Source organism: Salvia miltiorrhiza, chromosome 8, assembly GCF_028751815.1.
Source record: "Salvia miltiorrhiza cultivar Shanhuang (shh) chromosome 8, IMPLAD_Smil_shh, whole genome shotgun sequence".
Lineage (NCBI taxonomy): Eukaryota > Viridiplantae > Streptophyta > Magnoliopsida > Lamiales > Lamiaceae > Salvia > Salvia miltiorrhiza.
In genome coordinates, this window is record NC_080394.1 from 23615327 (window position 1) to 23637010 (window position 21684).

At 37.8% G+C, this 21684-nt stretch overlaps 1 long non-coding RNA gene, 1 other non-coding gene and 1 pseudogene across 5 annotated transcripts; 2 read left to right on the top strand and 1 right to left on the bottom strand.

The window, feature by feature from the left end:
* Window positions 1–7091: 7091 nt before the first annotated feature.
* Window positions 7092–7198, top strand: LOC131002118 (small nucleolar RNA R71). The gene has a single exon (XR_009094194.1). It is a non-coding gene; the product is annotated as a small nucleolar RNA R71 (small nucleolar RNA).
* A 5541-nt stretch (window positions 7199–12739) lies between these two features.
* On the top strand, window positions 12740–15996 carry LOC131001987 (receptor-like protein 20; annotated as a pseudogene).
* A 497-nt stretch (window positions 15997–16493) lies between these two features.
* Window positions 16494–18372, bottom strand: LOC131001988 (uncharacterized). 4 transcript variants are annotated; one of them, XR_009094091.1, is made up of 4 exons: window positions 17385–18372; window positions 17176–17284; window positions 16906–17098; window positions 16494–16752 (listed from the first exon to the last, which is right to left on the bottom strand). It is a non-coding gene; the product is annotated as an uncharacterized LOC131001988 (long non-coding RNA). The 4 variants fall into 4 exon arrangements; XR_009094093.1 differs by having other exon boundaries at window positions 16494–17098; window positions 17385–18025; window positions 18210–18361; XR_009094092.1 differs by having other exon boundaries at window positions 16494–17098; window positions 17385–17819; window positions 17913–18359.
* Between the last annotated feature and the right edge of the window lie 3312 nt (window positions 18373–21684).

The following is a 21684-nucleotide window of genomic DNA, read 5'->3' on the forward strand; positions in this document are numbered from 1 at the left end:
TTTAGAATTTAGAAAATATAATATTTTATATTGAATGAACACTTATATTTACATAAGTATACATTTATGAGAACAAATGTATATCTTATATATGCTTATTAAAAGTAACAATTACTATAAACAAATGTAATAATTTGGGGCGCGGGTCAGAGGGCGGGTTTGGGCGTGGGGCGACCCAGCCGCACCCAATAATGACTCATTCTTCTACATGTTTGTCACCATAACTAATATTTGTGGAAAATATGAACAAAACATCACATCATGGTCTCCAAAGAGACACCAAGCGATGTGAACTCCTGTCTGTGAATAATGAGGTTTACCGTTCCCCCAAACTAAAAAAAAAAGCATCACATCGTGTATGTAATAACTAGACAATTCAACACGCTATAATTAAGGTGGAACGACTAAGACTTTGAAAATTTAATGCAATCAAGACTTCAATTGCTAATAAATACTAATGAAAAAGAAAAAAATACTAATGAGCAAAAATGAAAATAAAGAAACTTTAGTCAGTATTGAATTTAAATTTACTTCCAAGTTACTGCAGTAGTTTTTGGAGTGGCAACTTAAATCCACATATATATGGTCGCTGCAAATTTGTACATACGATCCTTAATTTTGACCCAGTCTTATAGTTCTAGACATGTATTTCATTTAGCACTCAAATTATCCCATTGATCAAAACGTTATGAGACAAGTCCTTTGCTTTTCATCCCTTATTCTAATGAGGTAGTGATGATAATATGTCATTTTGCCTAGATGAAATAAATAGTAACCACAGGTGTAAAAAACATATAAACAGTGAAAAGGTAATATTGCTTTTTATTTGTATTAGCAGAAAGAACGTATGTTGTACACGTATATTTTATATGATAAAAATAAAAATAAAAATATAATATCTATAATATTTATTTTTTATCAATAATATAATTTATTTGATTCTACAACTATAATAAAACTTTTTTAAAAAAATAATACTTAATAAATTAATAAACTTTATCACTAATAAATTTCTCATGTCCCAACTTGACTCAATTAAGAAAATCATTTTAATAAAATAATATTTTTTTTAGAGCTATCTATTTTTGTGGTATTTTAATATCTAACAAATTAATATATTCTTCTATATATATTATAATTTACATAAGTACCCTTAAAATTTTATGTTTATTCCAAGAATAATTATTTGACAGAGTATGTGAAATTTTCAAAGTTAAGAGTCTTAGAGAGTTGAGACCGCAATAGTACTCAAGTTTTTGTGATAAATTAATGAACTATCTAAACTGTTAGAGTTCGGTTTGCTATGATGAATATAATTTCACATTTGATGATGCTCTCTCAAACTCCATTGTCTTTCTAATTTTAGACGAGATGATGCTCAGAAATTAAAGTTGGTCTGTCAAGCTTGAAACGAGATGATGTCCAAAAGTCGAATGGTCTTTCAAAACTCCAAACGATATGATGTTCGATAACTCAGTTATGGTTTTGTAAACTTTGGACATGATGATTCTCATAAGTTAGTTATGATCTTACAAACTCGAGATGATATGAAACTTACAATTCAATTATGATATTTGAAACTCCAGATAAGATGATGCTCAAAAGTTAAATTAAAAAAAAAGTGTACAATTTTTTTTTTCAAAAAAAAAATGTACAAAATTAATAAATCTTGTAACACCAAATGCGACAAATCAATCCTCCATCATATCATGTCAAGTGTATATAATTTTTCTTTTTTTTTCCTACACATCAACTTTTTATAAAACTATATCATATGAAAATTTATATAAAGGGTATTTTTATTATCTCAACAAAAAATTAATACTTAATTCAAAAAGGTAATTGAGATTCACATAAATTAAAATAATTTATGTTAATTATATAAATAATTTATATGAAAAATATTCAATATACTATTATTATAAAAATAACATAAAGTAATTATAAATCACAATATAAAGTATTTTCCCCGTCAAATTTTAACGGGTAATACCGCTAGTTAGGTAAAGAGAAATTTATTGGCTTCCCCACTTCATTTTCTTCTATGTCAATTATTGGGTGTGGCCGCAAACATGCGGCCGGGTCGCCCCGCGCCCAAACCCGCTCCTTGACCCGTGCCTCTGACCTGCACTCCTTTGACACGCGCCCTAATGTTCGCTAATATTTTCACCACGCCGCAAGTATACGGTGTAGTTGCAATATAGGGAAGCAAGGTCGTATTCCACAAGGATTAGTAGTCAAATTCTAGTGATTACCTTAAGTCATTATGCTAGAGCTATTTAGACTAAACAAGGAGGTGAGTGGTTTGATTAACTAACAAATTCAAAGACAAAATAAGAACAATCAAATAAAGTGGATTAATTAAGTGATGAAGGTGGTTTAGGGATTAGGCAACGATGGATTAGCAATGGACTTCAATTTAGCTCAATATTAGTCTTGATACTCCTATTTATCTAGAATGATCTCCCAACTAGTTCTAGCCCCCTCCCGGACGACTAAAACGGTAGATTACGGGTCATAGCTGCCGTCCCCGGTCAACTTCTAACCTATAACTCCCAAAAGCACAATAAGATCGATAAACTCTCACCCAACTCTCAACCTCCCGGTTTATTGAGTCAATATGTTTCAAGCTCCTAATCTATTATGATTATCCTCTCCCGATTCAAATCACAAATGAGAAATGCATAGAAAGTGGCCAACAATCCATACAAGAAAGAATACTAGGGCTTGCAAAGATAATGACAAGGAAGTAATCAAGACATATATTAAGCATAATAATCAATCTATTACATCATCCATGAGCCTAATCCCCAAACTAATGGGGGATTTTATCCAAACATGTTCACAAACAACAAACCAAAATCAAAGAAATACATAAATGAAAGAGAGAGTAAGAAGTGACAAATCCTATTAATGAGCTTTCTTCAATCTTCTCTCCTCTTCAATGCCTTCAATCTTGGTAAAAAGATGTGGTAATAGAGGCTAGGGTTTGGTGTGAATGAATTGGGGAAGATGGAAATGGGTGAGTATGAGGTTGGGGAAGATGAATAATGTGAGGAAAAGGGGGAGAAAGGGGTGAAAAACCCGACTGGGGCCCACTTGGGGAGGCTCCGCCCTTTTCCCGCGGTCCTGGCCCGCGCCCGCGGCCGGCAAACATGGGGGAGAGTCAGGGGACCCGCGGTCCCGCCCCGCGGCCGCGGGTGTCTCCTGAGTCGGGAACAGCTGACCCGCGGTCTTACCCCGCGGCCGCGGGTGGTGACCGCGGGGTACTGGGCGTTTTGCACAGTCCGCTCGTTTTGCTCCGTTCTCCCTCGTCCGGACTCGGATTTGGTCGCCGTTTGCGCTCACGGATTCCTCTCGAGACGTACTTCAATCTCATATCTTCAAAATCCTCCAATTAATCATTGATGTTTCCTGAAATTACTCCAAAACTACACCAAGATATCAAATCTTCATAAAACTAAATATTCGGGCACAAACAAGCATTCACAAGCAAAACATGAAGGGAAATGACAACAAAACATGTGGAATTGAGGTACGAAAACCATGTTTGTCAACCCCCCAAACTTAAAGTGTTGTTTGTCCCCAAACGACGAAGAGAAGAGAAATAAAAGTAAACAAACATGTGAGCATGAATTGGTGTCATTTCAAGGGCTTCAAATTTAACAAAAAATCTTTCAAAAGTGCATCACAAGTAGAAATGCATTCCAAGAAGTCACAAGTGATAATGAGTTCAATATTATAACCTCCAAGCTTGAATCCTAACAAAGTGGATGTTTCAATGACGCACTCAACTCTCAAGTGTTTAGAATGGATGCACTCAAATTGAAACAAGTATGCAATCTACCATAAGCTTGCCATTTATCCTAACTCTCTATACTTCAATGTGTTACAAATAAAGATCAAAAAGGGCTTCTATTTAGGTTGCAATGAGAGTTCTTTGGTGAGGTGAGGTGTTTATAGGCAAAGTGACTCATATCCCATATAATTCCCAAATTGAATATGTCATATTCACCATTGTTCTTTTCTAATCAATCAACCAATATCCCCACTTTTCTTCCTTTTCACCCTATGAATACTTATCAAGACCATGATTCAAAAGGCAAATCACTCCCCTTTGTACTATTTTATTCACATGTCTCTTCATTTTTCTTTCTTTTTCTTTTTGAGCTTATAGGAGACTAGTGATTTTCACTCAATCGAAGTTTGACAAGCAATTTCAATCATTTTCCAACCATTTTCATCAAAGCAACCACTAACACTCTAAGTTCTACCCCTTTATCATTGGTTCATTAAAAGAAAGGCTACAAGGCACGAAAGGGGTAAACTAGGATCAAATGAGAATTTGGACACAATTTGAGTTAAGTGGCTAACAAAGATGGCCTTAAATCACTTCAATATTAACAACACATCTACTTTTATTTTCAAGAAAGGACTCATGGCAAGTTCTAGAGATCAACACACATGCTCAAATGATTTTCACTCAAGAACAAAATGAGATTGTAAATGTATGACAATCAAAGGCTCAATTCTTACAAGCTCATTTTCAAGTTCTTGGAGGCAAAACATTTAACTCACTTGTCACAAGTTCAAACTTTTCATGCATAATCCACAAGTGATACACACAATTTTTCCAAGAAACGATTCATATCATAAGCCCAATGACATTCAATCAACATCACAAAGTTTGATACAATTATCCCAAGCAAAACAAAAACAAAAATATCAACCCAACTAACTCTCAAGCTTTCATTTATTCAACAATAACAAAAACAAGACAACAATACTAAAACAAACAAAAACAAGTAAAGCTTAAGATAGATGAGACAACTAATCCATCTCTCCCCTCCCCCCAAACTTATTTCACACAAAGTGAAAATGAGTTTGGAAGAAAAGAGAAGGAGAAGTTGTCTCGGACTCACAAAAAAAACTAACATATAAAAAAAAAATAAACCATACAAAAATTAAAGGGTACCTTGTTGGGGTGCCTCCCAACTAGCGCTTAGTTTAACGTCATGAGCTAGACGTCTCCATGATGGTGTTATGGCTCGGGGGTGGTTCCAACGAACACTTCAACTTTTGGTTTCAAGGGCAAAAATGCCTTGATTCTTTCCTTCTCAACCACAAAGGTTCTTTCATCCTTCTTACTCAATTCAATTGCTCCATTGTTGAAAACCTTGTTGATTTTGAAAGGACCCGTCCATTTTGATCTTGGCTTTTCCGGAGGTAGTGATTGACGGAAGGTGAGGAGAAGGACTTCATCATCGGGTGCAAACTCTCGTTTGTGCATCATCTCGTCATTAGCACTTGTTGTCCTCTCTTTGTAGAGGCTTGACTTCTCAAATGCGTGATACTCATCTAACTCTTTGAGTTGGAGTACACGGTCTTGCCCCATTGGATGTATCTCATTCTCACCAAAGAATGCATACTTCAAGTGTGTGGGGAGAAGCTTCAACTCCAAGCCTTGGGCTTCCTCCTCTTTCCTTTCTCCCTTCAATTTTTCTTTCATGTTGATGCAAGGTTCAATCACTTGCATCAATTTGCATTCCTCCACTCTCATTCTTTCTTCCCCATCTTTGTGCTTGGGAGCTTTGTGGATTGAGAAGGTAACACTCTCATCATTCACTCTCAATGTGAGCTTGCCCTTTGCAACATCAATTAGGGCCCTCCCCGTCGCCAAGAATGGACGTCCAAGGATCAAAGGTACATCCTTGTCCTCAACCATATCCAACACCACAAAATCCACCGGAAAAATGAATTTGTCAACCCTCACCAAGACATCCTCCACTATCCCTTTTGGATATGAAACGGAACGGTCCGCCATTTGCAAAGCAATCGTGGTTGGCTTAATGGTTCCTATTTCAAGCTTGTTGAAGATGGAGAGAGGCATCAAATTTATGCTTGCTCCCAAATCACACAAGGCCTTTCCAAAATGACCATTTCCAACATCACATGGGATAGTAAAGCTCCCGGGATCCTTGATCTTGATGGGTAGCTTCTTTTGAAGAATGACACAACATTCTTCGGTGAGGTTGACCGTCTCAAATTCTTCTAATTTCTTCTTCTTGGATAGAACTTCCTTGAGAAATTTTGCATACTTGGGCATTTGTTGCAAAGCTTCAACAAGGGGGATGTTGATGTGTACCTTCCGAAAGATCTCAAGGAATTTAGAGAACTCACTCTCCACATTTTTCTTTTGAAGTCTTTGAGGGAATGGAATTGGTGGGCAATAAGGTGGTGGTGCCTTGTACACATCTTTCTCCTTCTCCTTATCGCCTTGCATTTTTGAGAAAATGTTCTCATCATTGTTCTTGACTTCCGGAGGTATCTTGGACTCTTCAAGTATCTTCCCACTTCTTATAGTGATAGCCTTGCAATGTTCTTTTGGATTCACAACGGTGTTACTCGGAAATTGCCCCTTTTGATGTTGGTTGCTTAAGGATTCGGCAATTTGTCCCACTTTCATCTCAAGCATTTTCAATTGGGTTGCTTGAGCCTCTAACCTTTCATCGGTTCTCGTCATGTGGGCTTGAGTGGCCGTTATGAATTTCATTAAGATCTCTTCAAGGTTGAGCTTCTTCTCTTCCTTGATCATGCCATCACTCACCGCAAATCCGGGCGGTGGTTGCAAGAAGTTATTGGGATTACCATAGGAAAGATTCGGGTGACGATTTGCTTGAAACCCTTGATTGTATTGCCCTTGTCCTTGATAGCCACCTTGTTGTTGGGGCCGGAAGTTCCCATAGCCTCGGTTGTTGTTGTTGTTGATGTAGTTCACATCCTCAAAGCTAGTTTGTTCTTCAACCACGGGTTCTACTCTTGATATTGACATAGCATCAATCTTGCTATTCATAGCGGTCAATTGAGCCGTCAAAAGAGCTATTGGATCCGAGCTTGTTGTAGCCGCCACCTTCTTCAAAATAGTCCTCTCCCCCGGAAATTGGTAGCTATTTGCGGCTAAATTTTCAATGATGTGGGCGGCCTCCTCGTGGCTCTTCTCCAACAATGCTCCATTGGCCGATGCATTCATGTCTCTTTGCATCTCACCACTACACCCGGTATAGAATGAGCAAATAATGGTGTTTTGATCCAAACCATGGTTGGGACACTTCCTTATCATCTCTTTGAATCTCTCCCAAGCTTCATAGAAGGTCTCTCCATCGAATTGATGAAATTGGACAATGTCCTTCTTCATCTTCATTGTCTTACTTGGAGGGAAGAACTTGATAAGGAACTTTTGAGCCATTTTCTCCCATGTAGTGATGGAACCAATCTCCAAAGATTGATACCACGTCTTGGCTATGCCCCTTAGTGAGAAGGGAAAGAGTCGGAGTCGAATGGCATCCTCCGGGACTCCATTTATCTTGATAGTATCGCATATCTCCAAGAAATTGCCGAGATGTCCATTCGGGTCATCTTGAGAAAGACCGGCAAATTGATTTTGTTGCACCATGTTGATGAGACTCGCCTTGAGTTCAAAATTGTTGGCATTGATTCTTGGGGCATGCACTCCCCCTTGTTGGACCACGGGTTGGAACATATTGCTAATAGGTGGTGGTGGTGGTGCATTCCTTCGAGCCTCTTGCTCATTGATACGCCCTTGCATAGCCTCCAATTGTCTTTGGAGTTGGAGGATCAATTCTTGATTTTCCATCATGTTTCCCTCCATTTCTTTCTCTCTTCTTGCTCTTGCTTTGTTGTGTCGGCAAAATGCTTCAACCTCAAGGTTAATGGGTATAAGAGGTGCACCCTTAGACCTTGTGTTCATACACTACCTACCAACCAAAAAGAAACAAAGAGTCAAGACACAATCTTAAAATTGAAAATAAAAATAAAGCAAGTAAAATGTCCAAAGTAGTTAAGCACAATGATTCAAAATATCACAAGTAATCAAACTAAACTAATCCCCGGCAACGGCGCCAAAAACTTGTTCGCTAATATTTTCACCACGCCGCAAGTATACGGTGTAGTTGCAATATAGGGAAGCAAGGTCGTATTCCACAAGGATTAGTAGTCAAATTCTAGTGATTACCTTAAGTCATTATGCTAGAGCTATTTAGACTAAACAAGGAGGTGAGTGGTTTGATTAACTAACAAATTCAAAGACAAAATAAGAACAATCAAATAAAGTGGATTAATTAAGTGATGAAGGTGGTTTAGGGATTAGGCAACGATGGATTAGCAATGGACTTCAATTTAGCTCAATATTAGTCTTGATACTCCTATTTATCTAGAATGATCTCCCAACTAGTTCTAGCCCCCTCCCGGACGACTAAAACGGTAGATTACGGGTCATAGCTGCCGTCCCCGGTCAACTTCTAACCTATAACTCCCAAAAGCACAATAAGATCGATAAACTCTCACCCAACTCTCAACCTCCCGGTTTATTGAGTCAATATGTTTCAAGCTCCTAATCTATTATGATTATCCTCTCCCGATTCAAATCACAAATGAGAAATGCATAGAAAGTGGCCAACAATCCATACAAGAAAGAATACTAGGGCTTGCAAAGATAATGACAAGGAAGTAATCAAGACATATATTAAGCATAATAATCAATCTATTACATCATCCATGAGCCTAATCCCCAAACTAATGGGGGATTTTATCCAAACATGTTCACAAACAACAAACCAAAATCAAAGAAATACATAAATGAAAGAGAGAGTAAGAAGTGACAAATCCTATTAATGAGCTTTCTTCAATCTTCTCTCCTCTTCAATGCATTCAATCTTGGTAAAAAGATGTGGTAATGGAGGCTAGGGTTTGGTGTGAATGAATTGGGGAAGATGGAAATGGGTGAGTATGAGGTTGGGGAAGATGAATAATGTGAGGAAAAGGGGGAGAAAGGGGTGAAAAACCCGACTGGGGCCCACTTGGGGAGGCTCCGCCCTTTTCCCGCGGTCCTGGCCCGCGCCCGCGGCCGGCAAACGTGGGGGAGAGTCAGGGGACCCGCGGTCCCGCCCCGCGGCCGCGGGTGGTGACCGCGGGTGTCTCCTGAGTCGGGAACAGCTGACCCGCGGTCTTACCCCGCGGCCGCGGGTGGTGACCGCGGGGTACTGGGCGTTTTGCACAGTCCGCTCGTTTTGCTCCGTTCTCCCTCGTCCGGACTCGGATTTGGTCGCCGTTTGCGCTCACGGATTCCTCTCGAGACGTACTTCAATCTCATATCTTCAAAATCCTCCAATGAATCATTGATGTTTCCTGAAATTACTCCAAAACTACACCAAGATATCAAATCTTCATAAAACTAAATATTCGGGCACAAACAAGCATTCACAAGCAAAACATGAAGGGAAATGACAACAAAACATGTGGAATTGAGGTACGAAAACCATGTTTGTCACCTAAATTATTACATTTGTTTATAATAATTATTACTTTTAATAAGCGTAAGATAGACATTTGTTCGCACAAATGTATTCTTATGTTAATATAAGTAGTTAACATCAATATTGTGAAGAAATGTATATTTCAAAAATATTACCTTTCTTTATAATAATAATTAGTACTTTTTATTATAACAATAATTACAATAAATAAAATATTTTTGAAATATTACCTTTCTCCATATCAATTACTCCCTTCTTCCCAGTAATCTTATCTCGTTTCTTTTCGACACAGGTATTAAGGAGAGTTGTATTAGAGGTTAAATTGTATGACCCACATATTTAATTATATTATTAATTGATTTAAGTATTGTTAACAAAGCAATAACTAATTCTTCAAAATTATGCTGCCGACGTCGCTCTCAACTCCGGCAAGCCGGCGCCGGCGCCTCCTTCCCTTACACACCATCATTCCAACAACCAACAGAGAAATTTAACACATATCATTTCCCCCAAATTGAAGAAGTGTTTATAGAAATTCAAGAAATTAAAGAAACACACCATTTCTGTAATCCCCAATCCCCAAATTGCTAACCCTCATTTCTACAGGTGGCGGCGGCGGTGGCTCCGGCCGTTCGGCCGAAGAAGATGAAGCGGGAGGGGCGGCGACACGGCGGCGCGGGAAAGGGAGAACATGGGGCGCTGGCCGTGGAGGTGGGAGAAGGGCGAAGGCGGCGCATGGGTGGAGGCGAAGGAGCTCGAAGGGTGGAGGTGGGAGGGCGCCGGATGTGGCGCTCAGATTCAGGTGGGAGGGTGGCGGGTGCATTGATGCTCCTCTACGGTGCCGATTAGGGCTCCGTCGACCTCTCATGGGCTTTTCACCACAACGGTTTTATAGATCTCCCCTCCCTTGGCTTAGATCTGGGCACGGTGGCGCGACGGAGACGATGAAGCAAGAGGGGTGACGACGGCACGGCGTTGGCCATGTCCGTTTGTGTCAGAGAGAGATAGAGAAAATAGAACAGAAGGCGTCGGTCGTGGTGTTGAGACGGCGGCCGTGAGGATGAAGGAGAGGCGTTGTGTCGTCCTGTTTCCGGCAGAGAGAGAGAGTCCAGAGGGTGGGTAGGAGAGAGGGGTTTAGAGAGAGAGAGCTCAGAGATGAAAGAGATATGAGTGTGTTAATTAGGAGAGAGAGAGAATGCTAAACATTTTCTAATTATTACCAAAAAAGGAAATGAGACAAGATTATTGGGACGGAGGGAGTATTACTTTTTATTATAATAATTATTACTTTTAATAAACATAAATAATTACTCCCTCCGTCCCACTAAAGTTGGCTACATTCGTTTCGGCACGGAAATTAAGGAGTTGTAGATTAGTATTTTAAGTGTGTAGTTAATAAAGTATAAAAATAATAAAGTAAGAAATAGAAGGTGATAAAGTGAGAGAGATAAGGTAATAAAGTGATAAAGTAGGAGAGAGGATGTGATAAAGTATGAGAGAGAAGGTAATAAAGTGATAAAGTAGGAGATAGAATGTGATAAATATTTTCATTTTAGGAAAGTAGCCAACTTTAGTGGGACGCCCAAAATGGAAATGTAGCCAACTTTAGTGGGACGGAGGGAGTATATTATTATTTGATCAAATAATTATTATCGTAAGAAAAAGTAATTATTGATGTGTGTAAATCCTTTATATTGAATGGATGTAAATATTTATATTAACATAAGTATATATTTGTGGGACCAAATGTATATCTTATACTCCCTTCGTCCGCCAAGATTATGTCACAATTACTATATCGGGCGTCCGCCAAGATTATGTCACTTTCCTTTTAAGGCAATGATCCCATCATCCTCTTTAATATTTTATTCTTACTAACACCCTTTATTTACAAAAAACCCATCTCAAATTCAATCTCAACCACACATCTCATAAAGTGGTGGAACTCTTTCTCCACTACATCAAAATCATCACCAATTTTATTAAATCTTGTGCCCAAGCAATTTGACATAATCTTGGCGGACGGAGGGAGTACTACTTATTAAAAGTAAATACTCCTAGTAGGGTTTAGTGTTCAGGTTTTAGGGTTTAGGTTACAACGTTTAGGGTTTAGAAAATATAATATTTTATATTGAATGAACGTAAATACTTATATTTACATAAGTATACATTTATGGGAACAAATGTATATCTTATGTTTATTAAAAGTAACAATTACTATAAGCAAATGTAATAATTCGGGGCACGGGTCAAAATAGAGAGGGTCAGAGGGCGGGTTTGGGCGTGGGGCGACCCAGCCGCACCCAATAATGACTCATTCTTCTACATGTTTGTCACCATAACTAATATTTGTGGAAAATATGAACAAAACATCACATCATGGTCTCCAATGAGACACCAATCAATGTGAACTCCTATCTGTGAACAATGAGGTTTAGGGTTCAAACCTCACCGTTCCCCCTCCCCAAACTAAAAAAAAAATCACATCGTGTATATAATAACTAGACAATTCAACACGCTATAATTAAGGTGGAACGACTAAGACTTTGAAAATTTAATGCAATCAAGACTTCAATTGCTAATAAATAGTAATGACAAAGAAAAAAAATACTAATGAGCAAAAATGAAAGTAAAGAAACTTTTGTCAGTATTGAATTTAAATTTACTTCCAAGTTACTGCAGTAGTATTTGGAGTAGCAACATAAATCCACATATATATGGTCGCTGCAAATTTGTACATACGATCCTTAATTTTGACCCAGTCTTATAGTTCTAGACATGTAGTATTTCATTTAGCACTCAAATTATCCCATTGATCAAAACGTTATAAGACAAGTCCTTTGCTTTTCATCCCTTATTCTAATGAGGTAATGGTGATGATATGTCATTTTGCCTAGATGAAATAAATAGTAACCGCAAGTGTAAAAAACATATAAACAGTGAAAAGGTAATATTGCTTTTTATTTGTATTAGCAGAAAGAACGTAAGTTGTACACGTATATTTTATACGATAAAAATAAAAATATAATATCTATAATATTTATTTTTTATTAATAATATAATTTATTTGATTCTACAACTATAATAAAACTTTTTTTAAAAAATAATACTTAATAAATTAATAAACTTTATCACTAATAAATTTCTCATGTCCCAACTTGACTCAATTAAGAAAATCATTTTAATAAAATACTTCTTTTAGAGCTATCTATTTTTGTGGTATTTTAATATCTAACAAATTAATATATTCTTCTATATATATTATAATTTACATAAGTACCCTTAAAATTTTATGTTTATTCCAAGAATAATTATTTGACAGAGTATGTGAAATTTTCAAAGTTAAGAGTCTTTAGAGAGTTGAGACCGCAATAGTACTCTTCCCAGTGTGTATTTAAAGCCACACGGAATTGCGGCAAGTTTGTACACAAAACAAAACGATCATCTTCCTCTTCGCAATGCTTCCAAAGAAGTTGTTGACCATTTCTCTACTAATTGCCTCCTTCATTTTCACTGTTCATTCTTCTTATAGCCAGTGTCTTGACCATCAGAAAACCTTGTTGCTTCAACTCAAGAATGAGTTGATATTCGACTCTTCTATTTCAACAAAACTTGTAAAATGGAATGAAAGCGAGGCGTGCTGCAAGTGGAACGGTGTGGAATGTGATGCTGCTGGGTACGTCGTTGGTTTGCAGCTCGACCATGAGGCCATTTCTGGTGGAATCGAGGACTCGTCCAGCCTCTTCAGACTCATGCATCTGCAGAAGCTAAATCTTGCCTACAATGACATCAACTCCGCTCCCATCCCAAAAGGTATTCACAACCTCACTTGAATTTGTCAAATGCCGCTTTTGGTGGGCAGCTTCCCTCTGAAATTACGTCGTTGAAGAGATTGGTTAGTCTCGATATCTCCAACGATGTTAAGACTGTTTATGCAACGGTATATTCTACTTCTTCTGATATGGTATTCATGAGAGGCTTAATTCTGGAGTACCCAAATTTGGAGATGCTTGTCCAAAATTTAAGTGGGCTTAGAGAGCTCTATCTTGATGGCGTGGATATCACTTCCTCTGATGAAAGGAGAAAATGGAGCCACATTATATCATCAAATTTACCAAATCTCACGGCTTTGAGCTTGCGTCGTTCTGGTTTGTCTGGCCCTTTGGCTAACTCCTTTTGGCAACTCCACTCCCTTTCTATTCTTCAACTAGATTTGAACGATCTATCAGCAGCAGCTCCGGATTTGTTTGCCAATTTTTCAAATTTGAGCACCTTGAGCCTTGCTGGCTGCCTTCTCAATGGCTCTTTTCCTGATACCATCTTCCGCATACCTTCTTTGCAATATCTTGATATAACTAACAATGCCCAACTCAGTGGAAGCATACCTCCATTTACTCAAACTGGATCTCTCAAGTCTTTGCTGCTTGGCGGCACCAACTTCTCCGGCTCCATTCCTAGCTCAATTAGCTATCTCAACTCTTTGTCTGTGATACGCCTCACTAACTGCAAATTCTCTGGTTCGATTCCATCCACCTTCGCCAACTTGACCCAACTGATTCATGTCGACTTGTCAGACAACTTCTTCACCGGCTCACTTTCTTCCGCGTTGTTTGAAGGACTTTCCAATCTTGTGTATTTAGATTTAAATGCTAATTCATTCTCCGGTGACTTTCCCCAGTCTCTGTTTGGTCTGCCTTCGTTGTGGGGAGTTGTGCTCAGCAACAACCAGTTTAGTGGAGTCGTTGAAGAGCTTCCCACTGTAAATGTGTCCAACATTGTTTCCTTAGATTTGAGTAATAATCAATTGGCAGGGCCTATTCCCAACTCTTTGTTCCAACTTGAGAGCCTTGAGACTCTATTGCTTTCTGAAAACTTGTTCAATGGCAGTTTTCAACTGGATAAGATTCAGAGGCTTGTGAATCTTAAACAACTCGATCTATCTGGCAACAACTTGTCTGTAGATGTGGGCAGAGGATGTGGACTACTTTCCCAGCTCAAACAGTTACGCCTGGTTTCATGTAACTTGCACGATTTTCCTGATTGCATAAATCATTCTGGTATAAGTCAGCTGGACCTCTCAAACAATAGTATTGCTGGGGAGATACCTAGTTGGATATGGGGAACACAACTCAAGGAATTGAACCTCTCATTTAATCTTCTCACAGATCTACAAAAGCCTTACCATATCCCTGCTTCTCTTCAAATTCTAGACTTGCGCTCCAACCAGCTCTCGGGTGAGCTGCACGTGCCCGTTCCACTTGAATCTCGCCTCTCTTTCTTATCTCTTGCCAATAACACTTTGAGCGGATCGATTCCAGCCTCCCTCTGCAATGCTACACGCCTCGATGTTGTTGACTTGTCTGTCAATACATTGAGTGGAAATATACCTCCCTGCCTAGTGGAAAAAAACATTCGGGTCTTGGATCTGGGGCGGAACAACATCAATGGTCGCATCCCGGATAATTTCTCTCTCCCTTGCAGCCTCACTTACCTTGATCTTAACAACAACAATTTACAAGGGAAAATCCCAAAGTCCCTCCAAAGTTGCGGGTCTCTGGAGTTCTTGAACATTGGGAACAACATCATCAACGACAGTTTCCCATGCATGCAATCGTCAACCTTGCGAATGCTCGTGTTACGCTCCAACAGATTCCATGGAGAAGTCAGATGTCACCAGGTGTGGTCAAGTCTTCAAGTTGTAGATATATCTTCAAATGATTTCAGTGGAAGCTTGGAATCAATAAACTTGTCTAGTTGGAGGGCGATGGTGCTAGGGAGTGATGTACAATTGAGGCACATCAGTTCAGGCTACTACTCGCTGGGGAGCTTTGGTGTGACACTAATCATGAAAGGGCTACAATTGCAGTATGTTAAGATTTGGCCCGGCTTTATTGTCATTGATTTCTCTAGCAATAATTTTGGAGGAGAGATGCCAAATGCAATTGGAGATCTTAGCTCACTTCGTAATCTCAACATCTCCCACAATGGTCTCACTGGAAGCATTCCAAAGTCATTTGGTGAGCTGAGGACACTTGAATCACTCGACCTCTCTCAAAACCAAATAAGAGGGGCAATCCCAATGGAGCTGGGAAGGCTCACATCCCTTTCTGTTTTGAACCTGTCCTACAATAAGCTGGTCGGAGAGATCCCAAATGGCCCTCAGTTGCAGACATTTACGGCTGATTCCTTCATAGGAAATCCAGGGCTGTGTGGATTCAATCTCAACATAAGTTGTAGGCCTACAACTGATGATGGCAGTAGTGATCTATCACCACCAGAGCATCAAGGGGGAGAGATTGAGTGGGAATACGTATCTGCTGCACTTGGATATGTTGTGGGTTTAGGAAGCATTGGTTGGCTACTTTTATTTTGTCGAAGCTTCAAAGAGAGATACTTCGGCAAAATAGAAGAGGTTGTTGAAGACATATTCAATGCCAGAGACATGAGAAGAAGACGTGCTAGAAGAGCATTGAGGAATCGAGTCAGGAGACAATAGGATTTATAGGTTAGCTTGTGTGGTTCCCTGTATGCTTAGATCAAAAGTTTGTGGCTTGTACAATTTATTGAATTTTTGAATGAAATGATGAACAATTGAATGATGATTCTATCGTTTGTATGTTCTTAGAATGAAGCACTAAATTAAATACTAATTTATAGTTTTACATATATATTTCTTTGTTTATTTTAAAATAAATAGTTTCAAACGTTTTTGTGATGTCAAAAATTTATCAAGAACTCCCATACACTTCAATTTACAACATACTAATTTTTTTTAAAAAAATAGACTCCATTTGCTTGTTCAACTTAGTCATGTTCAATGATACTCCCTCCGTCCCTGAAATAAGTTCCTCTTTTTCCATTTTGGGACGTCCCCAAATAAGTTTCTCTTTCTTTCTTTCTATTTTTGGACAACTACCACACCACTAATAATACTTTATTTATTCTTACTTTTCACTTTTTCACCACTCCCAATACTAATTATAACACTTTTTCACATTTTCACCACTCTCAATACTAATTATAACATATTTTTCTCCATTATCAATACATTTTACCATTTTCCTTAAAACTCGTGCCGTCCCCAAAGAGGAACTTATTTTGGGGACGGAGGGAGTATAATTTAGACTTAAAACTGTCCAACATATTTTTAACATAGTAATATCATTTTCGACTTTCTACTTCATAAATCATCCAATAAGAATCCAAAATTCACATTGTCAAAACCAAAGACACATATACAAATATACAATAGATGGGACCACCAGGCTCAAAACGACAATTCTTGCTAGCTTGCTCGATCCGCGCCTAACTTCATGAATATTCCAATATGCTTTCCAAGCCTCTTCAACATTTTGTTTGGGATATGTTGGTGTCTTTGACGAGCTTCTTCGTCGAGTTTAGAAAGTCTCTATATATAGTCCTAGCCATCCCGATCCATGCCGCGTAAATCATATCTCTAGAGTACACACATGAGTCCCATTAAAATGCATTCCGCATATTTCACATGATGCTAATTTTTCACATAACAATAATATTATAATAATGTTATAAAACTAATTAAACAAACGCTTACCACAAACTAATTGAAATAAACTTCAATCATCAATAATCTCTATATAGGCCTGGAAAGTATGCTTTGATGTAACCACGTTGAATAGATTTTATGAAACCCAGTCACAATCTCCTTAAAGCTTTAATGTATTTTGGAGTCGCATCCCTCCTTGTGTGGCCTGAATCTCCTAGATGTGACGTTGTATCTCCATCTTCTACAATTAAAGACAAACTATATTCGTGAGCTACGAAAAATTGTAATTGTTGATTAAGAATTATACTCTATACTTACCGCGTGAGCCTCAGAAAGTGGGACACATTATATTTATTCCTTCAAATGCATGCGTAAAAATATATCATATGTTGCACAATCAATCATCAGGAATATTCTTCTCCAGAGTCTATAATGAAAGCATAAAATGTTAATAACATATATATAAGATTAATTCAATTTATTACAATGAAATATTAAAAAAGTTGAAATAAATTTATTTAACTAACCAATGCAGCGTGGTCAATGGCACTACGTGATCCTCATCAACCCCAAATTATCATAATATTGCATAACCCCTGAATTATCGAAATATATATCTAAACACAAAGGGAAATGCCATTATCACCCAAAGTGGAGAAGAGTTGGAGATCGTCAACCATTCAATCCTTTCATCAACTAAGTTGGAGATCGTCAACCATTCTATCATTGCACAGACAATGATTCACTGGGCATAAGCATAGACATTGGGTTTGCACATTTCTTTTTTAATAATAACGCAAATCTCTAAACTATGCATATCCCATTAATCATAGTAAGATAAGTAACTTCATTAGGTTCACACAGTTCCTCAACCACCAACTTCTTCATTAGTATTGTTGCCTCGCAGATCTTTCCAACCAACAAAAGCCCTGTGAGTAGGCTCGTATACATTCTTGCAAAACCTGCTTACGATTGTAAACCCCAAATCACCTCTTTTCAGTCGACAAAAGCAATCAATCGCAACACTCAAGGTGTAGAGATATATGGGAGCATACCTTTGAAGCATTTGGTCGAACAGATGAAGGGCAACAGAGTATTGCTTCATCTTGACCACAACAATAAAAAAATTCGTGAAATTAATTACAGAAGGGCGTGGCTTCATTCTCACCTATTTTAAATAGAGGATACATTTAAAATAAGATCTGGGATTTGGCAAAATACTGTCTAATTTGGGTTGATATTATCAAACATTAAATCAAAAAGTAGCAGAGATGAATGATAAATATTAATAATGTAGGGAAGCAATGGCAAAAGTAAATGAATTAAACGAAGAAATGGTAAGAAATTCTTACCCAAAATATGGCGGCGCGATTCGACCTAATTCTTAGACAACATTGAGGGAATGAGGGGTTTCTTCTCTTCTATTTTTGTTTATGAGCAAAGGGTTTCTTGTCTCTCTCATATATAGATTGAGAGTTTTGGGTGGATCCACTACTCCATCGAATTACTTTGTGGGCATTATTTAGTTTATGTTTATTTATTTTCTCAAAAACTTATGGTGTTGAGAATCTTGAGATACTTGAAAGCCCATTAATAATAATTGGCTCCCGTTGTAACACCAATTGGAAGCCCATTCACATTCACATAATATATGAAGATGGAATTTTGACGATGAGATATTAATTGGGCAACTCTATCCATAGACAACTGTAAACGAGCCGAGCCGAGCTGAATACTAGCAAGCTCGAGTTCGACTCGTTTAAATATTCGGGTGTTCGAGCTCGGCTGGAGCTCGATTCAAGCTTTTATCTTGATGATCGAGTTCGGCTTGTAACCCACTTACCAAGCTCGAGCTCGATTTGAGTTCGGCTCGGGTGATGCTCGATAATGTCGAATTCGAGCTTGAGCTTGAGCTTGACTCATTAGATGTTCGTATATATAATGTTCAAGCTCGAATTTGTTATAAATTTAAGAAAATCTTCTTAATTAATATGTTACTCGAGTTCGAGTTCGACTCGTCTAAGGCTCGTGTACTAACTCAATTGAAGGCTCGACTGAAGATTCGTGAACAGGCTCGCGAACATATTCGCGAACAATCGAATTCGAACACGTTCGCGAGCTCAACGAGTCGAGTACTATCTGGCTCGAGCTTGGCTCGATAAAAATTTTGAGCTCGAAATCAGGCTCGAGCTCGACTCGTTTATTATCGAATCGAGCTCCGAACGAGTTTTTTTCGAGCCGAATCTCGAATAACTTGCAAGTAGCTCTGTTCATTTACAATCCTATCTATAATATCGAAATTGTAATTTTATCCATAGTGCCCATTTTAGATATTTTTTAATTGGGTAACTATATGACTATATCTATAGTGCCAATTTTTTACTCAGTATAATTTTGTATCTAAAATAAAAATGGTCAATAATTATAAATTTACTTATGCTCAACTTGAGAATGGTAGCCTCATCTATTTATTATATGAAAACACAGTTTGTGGCAAAATTGTAATTAAAGAATCAATCAAAGGTTATTTATAAAACTCAACAAATCTCATATATTTTCTCTCTCCTCTCTCCACTCTCCTCTTTTTCATCATGCGCATTCTTCAATTTTCTATACTCTCTCTCTCTCATATTCTCTTTTTCATATTTTGATGATTTTTTTAAAAAATCAAATTGTATTTATAAAAAATATTCTATATATATATATATATATATATATATATATATATATATATCTTAAATTAAAGATAAATGCAAGATCTTTGATTTGGTATCAAATAATTATTCAACTCTTTTATTAGTATTCTAATAAATTCTAATAATATAATTTATTTTCCTACTTATCAATTGAAGCTTTTCTAATAAGATGACACAAGTAATGAGCTAACTTAGAAAAAATAATTTTATGTATGATTAGCTCATGTTTTAAAAATATATATTGTGATGTGAAAACTCTTTTTTATTATTATTATTTCTTCGTTTCTTTTAATTTGAATGATATGTTTATTCTATAATTTTAGGGAAGAAAATAAAGTTTTCCATCAAATAGATGGAAAATTAAAAAAGATACTTTTCAAAATTATAAAATAAAATTAAGGATCTTTACTGAATAATTGATGCAGATTATTTTTTTTAAGAAAAAATAATTTACATTTACTTATATTCTAACTATATTTAATATTTATTTTTTATTTATTTGATACATCATTTAATTTATTTATTTTTGATAAATTAACATGATTAAATAAAGAAATTTAAATGCCGCGCTACAGGGAGCTCGAACCTAAGGCCTTCGGTTTTAGACATTAATCCCTAATCGCTTAACCGATACACACACTACATCGTTTAATTTTGATGCAAAACTATGTTCGCCGTGCATCGCACGGGCGAATGTACTAGTAATAATGAGGCCAGTACTGTAGATCTAGGTTGCACAGGTGCGGGGGAGCGGGTGCGGGAGCGATACGATTCGAGTGCGGGGATACGGATTTTCAAAAATTATAGGGTGAGATTCGTGAAGGATACGTCTATTATATTTATATATTTTATTATATATAATCAATCAAATACATATATATTTATATATTTTATTATATGTAATTTATCAAATTTAAAAATTACTACTAGAATAAAATCTAAAAGGCTATATTAAAAGAACCCATTTAAAATAAAAATATATTTCAATTCCCCACCCCAACCCCACCCACTAAACATATATTTAAATTCCCAAAAATCCAACCTGTCCCCCACCCCCAATTCTCGTCACCCCCTTACCCCAAATCCAGTTTCTTTTCCCCTCCCCAAATTTCCCATCGATGTCGGCCGCCTCCTGCTTTCCTTCTCTTCAGACCCAGACCTCGCCTCCCCTCCCATGGGCCACGGCCCCATCCCCAATCCACCTCCGTCTGCTTCAATTGTTTTAAATTCAGTCTGCTATCTCTCGCGCCGCACCGCACTGCGCCGCTCTGTGCTCTGCCGTCCGCGCACGCCGGCCATTTCTCCCTGCGCCGCTGCGCACGCCGGCCATTTCTACAGCCGCGACTCAGCCAGAGCACTGCCATCGCCACCTCCCTCGCTACAGCCGGATTCGTGAGATTGGCGCACCCGATTCGCGAATCCGATTTTTTTTTTTTTGATTTTTGGGGGGATTCGCCAGGTGGCGAATCCCGTGCGAATCCCACGCGAATCGCGCCCGCACCCGCCCCCCGCGCGAATCGGATACTGCACGGTGTTGATTTCCGGCGAATCCGTGCATTCCAGCTGTAGATCAACCCGTGGCTTCTCATAGCTATCTATGCCAATATCATTTTTCTTGGAAATTCGACGAAGTTGCCATATTTGTGACAGTTTTTATCAAATTTCATCTCCAATATATGAAAAGAGCAACTCTTCTTAGCAGTGTTTGATACCTATAACGAGTGTGTTGATTTAGAATTAAATACGTTAATTAATTTATGTCCTTGATATAAGTAGTTAGATTTCATTTCCAAATATATTATATTCCTATTATATTTGTATCACTTTGATATTGTAGCAGGTTTAAAAGTCGCGATGGGCAGATCTGAAGCAATTATAAAGCCAAATCCAACAGAGCTGAGTGCTATAATTCAGAGTTGTGTTAAATCTAAAGAAAGAAAAGGGCCAGATCTGAGGATTCGCGTCAGAGTGTCGAAGACACGTGGCAGATTAATAGGTTTGGGCCAAGAGACTTGCGTTAGTGGGCTTTAAAGGTTAAATGAGCTCAAGTGTTTTAGGACTAAGTTTACACCTATAAATAAGATCTTGAGTTATGAGTTGAAGGGGATTCATTCATTATTTTTCCTTTACC